This window comes from Ictalurus punctatus, chromosome 3 (assembly GCF_001660625.3).
Source record: "Ictalurus punctatus breed USDA103 chromosome 3, Coco_2.0, whole genome shotgun sequence".
In the NCBI taxonomy this organism is placed as follows: domain Eukaryota; kingdom Metazoa; phylum Chordata; class Actinopteri; order Siluriformes; family Ictaluridae; genus Ictalurus; species Ictalurus punctatus.
The window spans coordinates 36,180,485-36,187,984 of record NC_030418.2 but is presented as its reverse complement, the minus strand read 5'-3'; the positions used below and the strand labels follow the sequence as shown (position 1 = coordinate 36,187,984).

At 52.4% G+C, this 7,500-nt stretch overlaps 1 pseudogene; it reads left to right on the top strand.

Moving 5' to 3' along the window:
• Positions 1-7,500, top strand: part of LOC128632776 (uncharacterized protein DDB_G0271670-like) — an 8,617-nt pseudogene that overhangs the window by 23 nt on the left and 1,094 nt on the right.

Here is a 7,500-nt window from a genome sequence, read left to right as displayed (position 1 = left end):
GACCCGGCTCACCTCAGAGCGGTTCTCGGAGACGACCGCCGCACTCACACCGCTGTTACTAACACCAAACCTGGCATGTAACATAACACAAACACACCAGGTAGTGCGTTAGCTCATTTGCTTTAAATAGATAGGAGAAGAGATGTGGAAGGCCAAAAGTATATGGACACCCAACCGTGGCATCCATGTTGAACGTCATTATCATTCCAGATTGATTCCCTCTTTACTGTTATAACGCGCTCCACTCTTCTCTTTTTTCCACTGGACGATGTGATCATTCAGCTACAGCAGCGTTAGTGATGCTGAGGCCAGGCGCTGACGTCAGGATGTGAGGAGTCTCCAGTTCCAGTCCGTCCCAAAGGTGTTCAGTGGGGTTGAGGTCAGGGCTCTGTGCAGGACGCTCGAGTTCTTCCACCTTCTTCCAGCCTTCACCTTTCATGGAGCTCGCACTTCCTGTGCAGTCCGTGTGGTGCTGGAACAGGGTTTGGAAACTGTAACGCTGCAGAGTGCAGAGATGTTCTACACAGGTGTGTGCTTCAGACTTTGTGGGAACAGTTCGGAGAAGAAGCGCATATGGGCGTGATGGTTTTACTTCGCGTGTAGTTCAGATGTGTAACGTGTTTCGGCTGATTTCTGCCCAGTGTTTCTAACGTTATAAGATGACTGATCAGTCTTAAAGGACGGATGAAGGAGACATCTGTCCTACGTTATACATCATTTCTCTTCCTTAATCACACAGAAATAATTCATGTACATCTTATTAATGTTGATCAAATTCAGAGACTAGACATACAAGTATGACAAATATGACGATTTTGCTCTGGGCATCTGTGCTTTTCCGAGTCAGAGCACTGGAATGCTTTTAGATCAGAACTCATAGGGTTAGTACGACATGGCACTACGACATTAAAAACACGTGACTGGAACGTCACACCGAGGCCTTGGGGAAAGCGATTTTCCTTCTACTGTATCCTGTACATGTCTAGAATAACAATGCAACTCTCCAACCCAGTGCTGTTGCAGGTTGGTTGTTGTTCTTTTTTACTTTCAGTGAATTAAAAACTATTACTAATCTAAAACTATTTGTTTTGATAATATTGCTGCGTGAGACTTTAAATAGGGGGACCATACGTCCTCTTTTTCCCGGACATGTGCTCTTAAAAAAGCGTCCAGTCGGGACTTCTAAATTTGAGAAAATGTCCAGGATTCAGCTTTAGTTTCATTACCACGTGCTTAGTGATTAATACGGCATCATGTGTGCGCATATTTGCATTGCTTTAACCAGGGCCGTAACCCGGCCTGGGTTTAACGAGCGGCATAACCCGGCCTGGGTTTAACGAGCGGCATAACCCGGCCTGGGTGTAACCGGGGACGTAACCGGGCCTGGGTTTAACCGGGGACGTAACCGGGCCTGTGTTTAACCATGGGCGTAACCCGGCCTGGGTTTAACCGGGAGCATAACCCGGCCTGGGTTTAACGAGCGGCATAACCCGGCCTGGGTGTAACCGGGGACGTAACCGGGCCTGGGTGTAACCGGGGACGTAACCGGGACTGTGTTTAACCATGGGCGTAACCCGGCCTTGGTTTAACTGGGAGCGTAACCGGGCCTGGATTTAACCAGGGACGTAACCGGGCCTGGGTGTAACCGGGGACGTAACCGGGCCTGTGTTTAACCAGGGCGTAACCCGGCCTGGGTTTAACCTGTAGTGTAACCGGGCCTGGGTGTAACCGGGGACGTAACCGGGCCTGGGTTTAACCGGGGCGTAACCGGGCCTGCATTTAACCAGGGATGTAACCGGGCCTGGGTGTAACCGGGGACGTAACCGGGCCTGGGTTTAACCGGGAGCGTAACCGGGCCTGGGTTTAACGAGCGGCATAACCCGGCCTGGGTGTAACCGGGGACGTAACCGGGCCTGGGTTTAACCGGGGCTTAACCGGGCCTGCATTTAACCAGGGATGTAACCGGGCCTGGGTGTAACCGGGGACGTAACTGGGCCTGGGTTTAACTGGGGACGTAACCGGGCCTGGGTTTAATCGGGGCGTAACCGGGCCTGGGTGTAACCAGGGACATAACCGGGCCTGGGTTTAACTGGGGACGTAACTGGGCCTGGGTTTAATCGGGGTGTAACCGGGCCTGGGTGTAACCGGGGATGTAACCGGGCCTGGGTGTAACCGGGGATGTAACTGGGCCTGGGTGTAACCGGGGATGTAACCGAACCTGGGTGTAAACGGGGACGTAACCGGGCCTGGGTTTAATGAGCGGTGTAACCCAGCCTGGGTTTAACCGTGGGCGTAACCCGGCCTGGGTTTAACCGGGGACGTAACCGGGCCTGGGTGTAACCGGGGACGTAACCGGGCCTGGGTTTAACCAGGGCGTAACTGGGCCTGGGTTTAACCGGGAGCGTAACCGGGCCTGGGTTTAACCGGGGCGTAACCGGGCCTGGGTTTAACCGGGGACGTAAACGGGCCTGGGTTTAACTGTGCACGTAACTGGGCCTGGGTTTAACCCGGGGCGTACCCGGGCCTGGGTGTAACCGGGGATGTAACCGGGCCTGGGTTTAACTGGGGACGTAACCGGGCCTGGGTTTAATCGGGGCGTAACCGGGCCTGGGTGTAACCAGGGACATAACCGGGCCTGGGTTTAACTGGGGACGTAACTGGGCCTGGGTTTAATCGGGGCGTAACCGGGCCTGGGTGTAACCAGGGACATAACCGGGCCTGGGTTTAACTGGGGACGTAACTGGGCCTGGGTTTAATCGGGGCGTAACCGGGCCTGGGTGTAACCGGGGATGTAACCGGGCCTTGGTGTAACTGGGGATGTAACCGGGCCTGGGTGTAACCGGGGATGTAACCGAACCTGGGTGTAAACGGGGACGTAACCGGGCCTGGGTTTAATGAGCGGTGTAACCCAGCCTGGGTTTAACCGTGGGCGTAACCCGGCCTGGGTTTAACCGGGGACGTAACCGGGCCTGGGTGTAACCGGGGATGTAACCGAACCTGGGTGTAACCGGGGACGTAACTGGGCCTGGGTTTAACTGTGCACGTAACTGGGCCTGGGTTTAACCGGGGCGTACCCGGGCCTGGGTGTAACCAGGGATGTAACCGGGCCTGGGTTTAACTGTGGACGTAACTGGGCCTAGGTTTAACTGGGGCGTAACCGGGCCTGGGTTTAACTGTGGACGTAACTGGGCCTGGGTTTAATCGGGGTGTAACCGGGCCTGGGTGTAACCGGGGATGTAACCGGGCCTGGGTGTAACCGGGGATGTAACTGGGCCTGGGTGTAACCGGGGATGTAACCGAACCTGGGTGTAAACGGGGACGTAACCGGGCCTGGGTTTAATGAGCGGTGTAACCCAGCCTGGGTTTAACCGTGGGCGTAACCCGGCCTGGGTTTAACCGGGGACGTAACCGGGCCTGGGTGTAACCGGGGACGTAACCGGGCCTGGGTTTAACCAGGGCGTAACTGGGCCTGGGTTTAACCGGGAGCGTAACCGGGCCTGGGTTTAACCGGGGCGTAACCGGGCCTGGGTTTAACCGGGGACGTAAACGGGCCTGGGTTTAACTGTGCACGTAACTGGGCCTGGGTTTAACCCGGGGCGTACCCGGGCCTGGGTGTAACCGGGGATGTAACCGGGCCTGGGTTTAACTGGGGACGTAACCGGGCCTGGGTTTAATCGGGGCGTAACCGGGCCTGGGTGTAACCAGGGACATAACCGGGCCTGGGTTTAACTGGGGACGTAACTGGGCCTGGGTTTAATCGGGGCGTAACCGGGCCTGGGTGTAACCAGGGACATAACCGGGCCTGGGTTTAACTGGGGACGTAACTGGGCCTGGGTTTAATCGGGGCGTAACCGGGCCTGGGTGTAACCGGGGATGTAACCGGGCCTTGGTGTAACTGGGGATGTAACCGGGCCTGGGTGTAACCGGGGATGTAACCGAACCTGGGTGTAAACGGGGACGTAACCGGGCCTGGGTTTAATGAGCGGTGTAACCCAGCCTGGGTTTAACCGTGGGCGTAACCCGGCCTGGGTTTAACCGGGGACGTAACCGGGCCTGGGTGTAACCGGGGATGTAACCGAACCTGGGTGTAACCGGGGACGTAACTGGGCCTGGGTTTAACTGTGCACGTAACTGGGCCTGGGTTTAACCGGGGCGTACCCGGGCCTGGGTGTAACCAGGGATGTAACCGGGCCTGGGTTTAACTGTGGACGTAACTGGGCCTAGGTTTAACTGGGGCGTAACCGGGCCTGGGTTTAACTGTGGACGTAACTGGGCCTGGGTTTAACCAGGGCGTAACCGGGCCTGAGTTTAACTGTGGACGTAACTGGGCCTGGGTTTAACCGGGGCGTAACCGGGCCTGGGTTTAACTGTGGACGTAACTGGGCCTGGGTTTAACCGGGGCGTAACCGGGCCTGGGTGTAACCGGGGACGTAACCGGGCCTGGGTGTAACCGGGGACGTAACCGGGCCTGGGTTTAACTAGGGCGTAAACCGGCCTGGGCTTAACTGGTAGCGTAACCGGGCCTGGATTTAACCGGGGACGTAACCAGGCCTGGGTGTAACCGGGGACGTAACCGGGCCTGGGTTTAACCGGGAGCGTAACCGGGCCTGGGTTTAACCGGGAGCGTAACCGGGCCTGGGTTTAACGAGCGGCATAACCCGGCCTGGGTGTAACCGGGGACGTAACCGGGCCTGGGTGTAACCGGGGACGTAACCGGGCCTGGGTTTAATGAGCGGTGTAACCCAGCCTGGGTTTAACCATGGGCGTAACCCGGCCTGGGTTTAACCGGGAGCGTAACTCGGCCTGGGTTTAACCGGGGATGTAACCGGGCCTGGGTGTAACCGGGGACATAACCGGGCCTGGGTTTAACCAGGGCGTAACCGGGCCTGGGTTTAACCGGGAGCGTAACCCGGCCTGGATTTAACCGGGGCGTAACCGGGCCTGGGTGTAACCGGGGATGTAACCGGGCCTGGGTGTAACCGGGGCGTAACCGGGCCTGGGTTTAACCAGGGACGTAACTGGGCCTAGGTTTAACTGTGGACGTAACTGGGCCTGGGTTTAACCGGGGCGTAACCGGGCCTGGGTGTAACCGGGGACGTAACCGGGCCTGGGTTTAATGAGCGGTGTAACCCAGCCTGGGTTTAACCGGGGGCGTAACCGGGCCTGGGTGTAACCGGGGGAAAAATGGATAAACGCAGATTTATTATTATTTTTAAAGCAGTAAAGGAGTTGAAACAGAAACAGAAACATCCTCTGATGCTGAGCAGGAGAACAAGGCGTGTGAACGTCTATATGAGCTCCAGTTCACGTGAAGATGATCTGAGCAGAGCAGAAGGAAAGATAATGAACTCTACATGACTCTGTAGCAGCTAAACACATACAGTGATAGCTTAGCCGTGTCTCCTCTCGGCTAGAGACACCAAACTAGCCTAGTTCGAAAAGTTTCATATTTTAGCGCTCTGGTATTCTACACACAGCGACACGCCCGAGGAAGGGTCTATTATAAATCAGACTTTTTCTGATCGTGTCGTACACTGACAGCTAACTTACCTTAGTGTATAAAACTAAACTTAGGCTACTAGCTGAGCTGAAAAAAACGCATGGAGAAGAATCTGGGCTCATCTCCGGATGATTAACAGTCCAGCTAACGCCTCTGGCTTTAACAGCAACTATTGGCCAAATTCCTGCCCGTTGACCGTTACCCTCCTCTCAGCGAACACGCGAAGGTGAAGCGATGTTGTGTCGAAACACCGCCCATGACCATATAAGGTAATTTTTTATTTCATGTTATGGCATTACTTCATATTACACGGCCATTGTCGAATCCGCCGCGCTCTCTTCATCAGCGCATCAGAACGTTCAGTAAAGTGTTTAACAGGTTCCACAGCCGGGGTTACGCTTAACACGTGACTACGGCGCATACATCCAGTGACTGACGTTATTCTTATCTTTACCTGTGTACCTTTTGTACATCTCAAAGGGTATTAAAAGTGACGTCCACTAGATGGCAGGTTGGAGCCGAAACATCACTGTTCTCCGGATTTCCACAAACACTCCATATTTCACACGCTCAGAAGCGTAATGTTAATACTCCTAAATAAAGGTCTTTATTTGGTATCTGGTTTGTGATGACTCAGTGTTTATTCCGTATATTCCGTGTATTCCGTCACTAATTACAGCATGATATTTACATGTTTAATACGTGTTCTCTGAGACTGTACTTGATTTGAGTATTGTATGTTAATAACGATTACGGAAACTGTACAGTAAGTATATATGGTACACAGTTCTGTTGAAACGTTTCCAAAAGTATTTTTATTCAGCTTTTATACATAATACATACATATCCGACATTATTAATCGATCTGTGCACTTTTACAGACTTTAAAGGGTTAAAAAGACGCGACTCAAATACTTACAGTACATTATTATAATTATTATAATGTGTATTATATAACAACACAATATTACCTCATAGTAGCGAGCGAAGACATCTTTATCAGCAAATGGATCTATATGGATGACTGTACGGTATAACGCTGTATAATGTTGAATCGCTGAGAAGTTATCTTCACCGTGTACGCTCTTAAAATGGACTTCCTTGGACAGACAGATGTTCTTAGCTCCTTACAAGAGCTCCTGGAGTTCTACACAGAACCATTAAGAGACAAGTAAAGAATCTGTAAAGGCTCTAGATTTGACCTTTGAGTGTACATATGAAATATGTATACCGTGTGTGTATCATGAGAGTGTGTGTTTAAAATTGATAGAGATCTGTTCAGAACTGAACTCACGTCAGAACATCAACATCATGTTTATATCATCAGAAGGAGAGACCTGAAAGAAGAAAAGTTTCAGTTTGATCAGTTCTTAATAAAATAAAACACCCAGAATCCTCTAAGTGGTGAATGTTTGCGTTTAGCATCAGGCTAACTGCTAGAGGATTTAATAAAGCTCATGCGCTAATCCTTAAGCGCGTCGTGCGTTTAGCTCGTGCAGTGATTCGCAGTAATATCTCATTTAAATTAGTGGTGTACACCCTCTACCATATGGCGCCCGGTGTTTATCCTCCGTGGCCTTGCACTCCAGATGAGCAGGAATGTACCCGGGGAGGCGGAAGCTTGTTAGCCGGGAATGAATTTTACTCCCTGATCTATTATTTACCTCTTGACCAAACATGTGTAGACACTCAGCTCGATCAGAACGGCTGCTCTGGGAAATCTGTGGGTCCAAACGAGGAGCTGAGTGTTCTCTCTCTCAGCCGTCAGTCTGCAGGAGATGAAACATTCATGAGGAACGCTGCTGACTGGGGGACAGAGAGACAGGAAATCACCAATCACTACACGTCGTGTGTGTGTGTGTGTGTGTGTGTGTGTGTGTGTGTGTGACACCTTCCTGTGAACTGTCTGAGTGAATGTGGCCCTTATGTAGAACTTTGATAAGTAAATATTGAAGATACACACACAGAAATCAACATATAGCCTCACCTTCTCACACTGC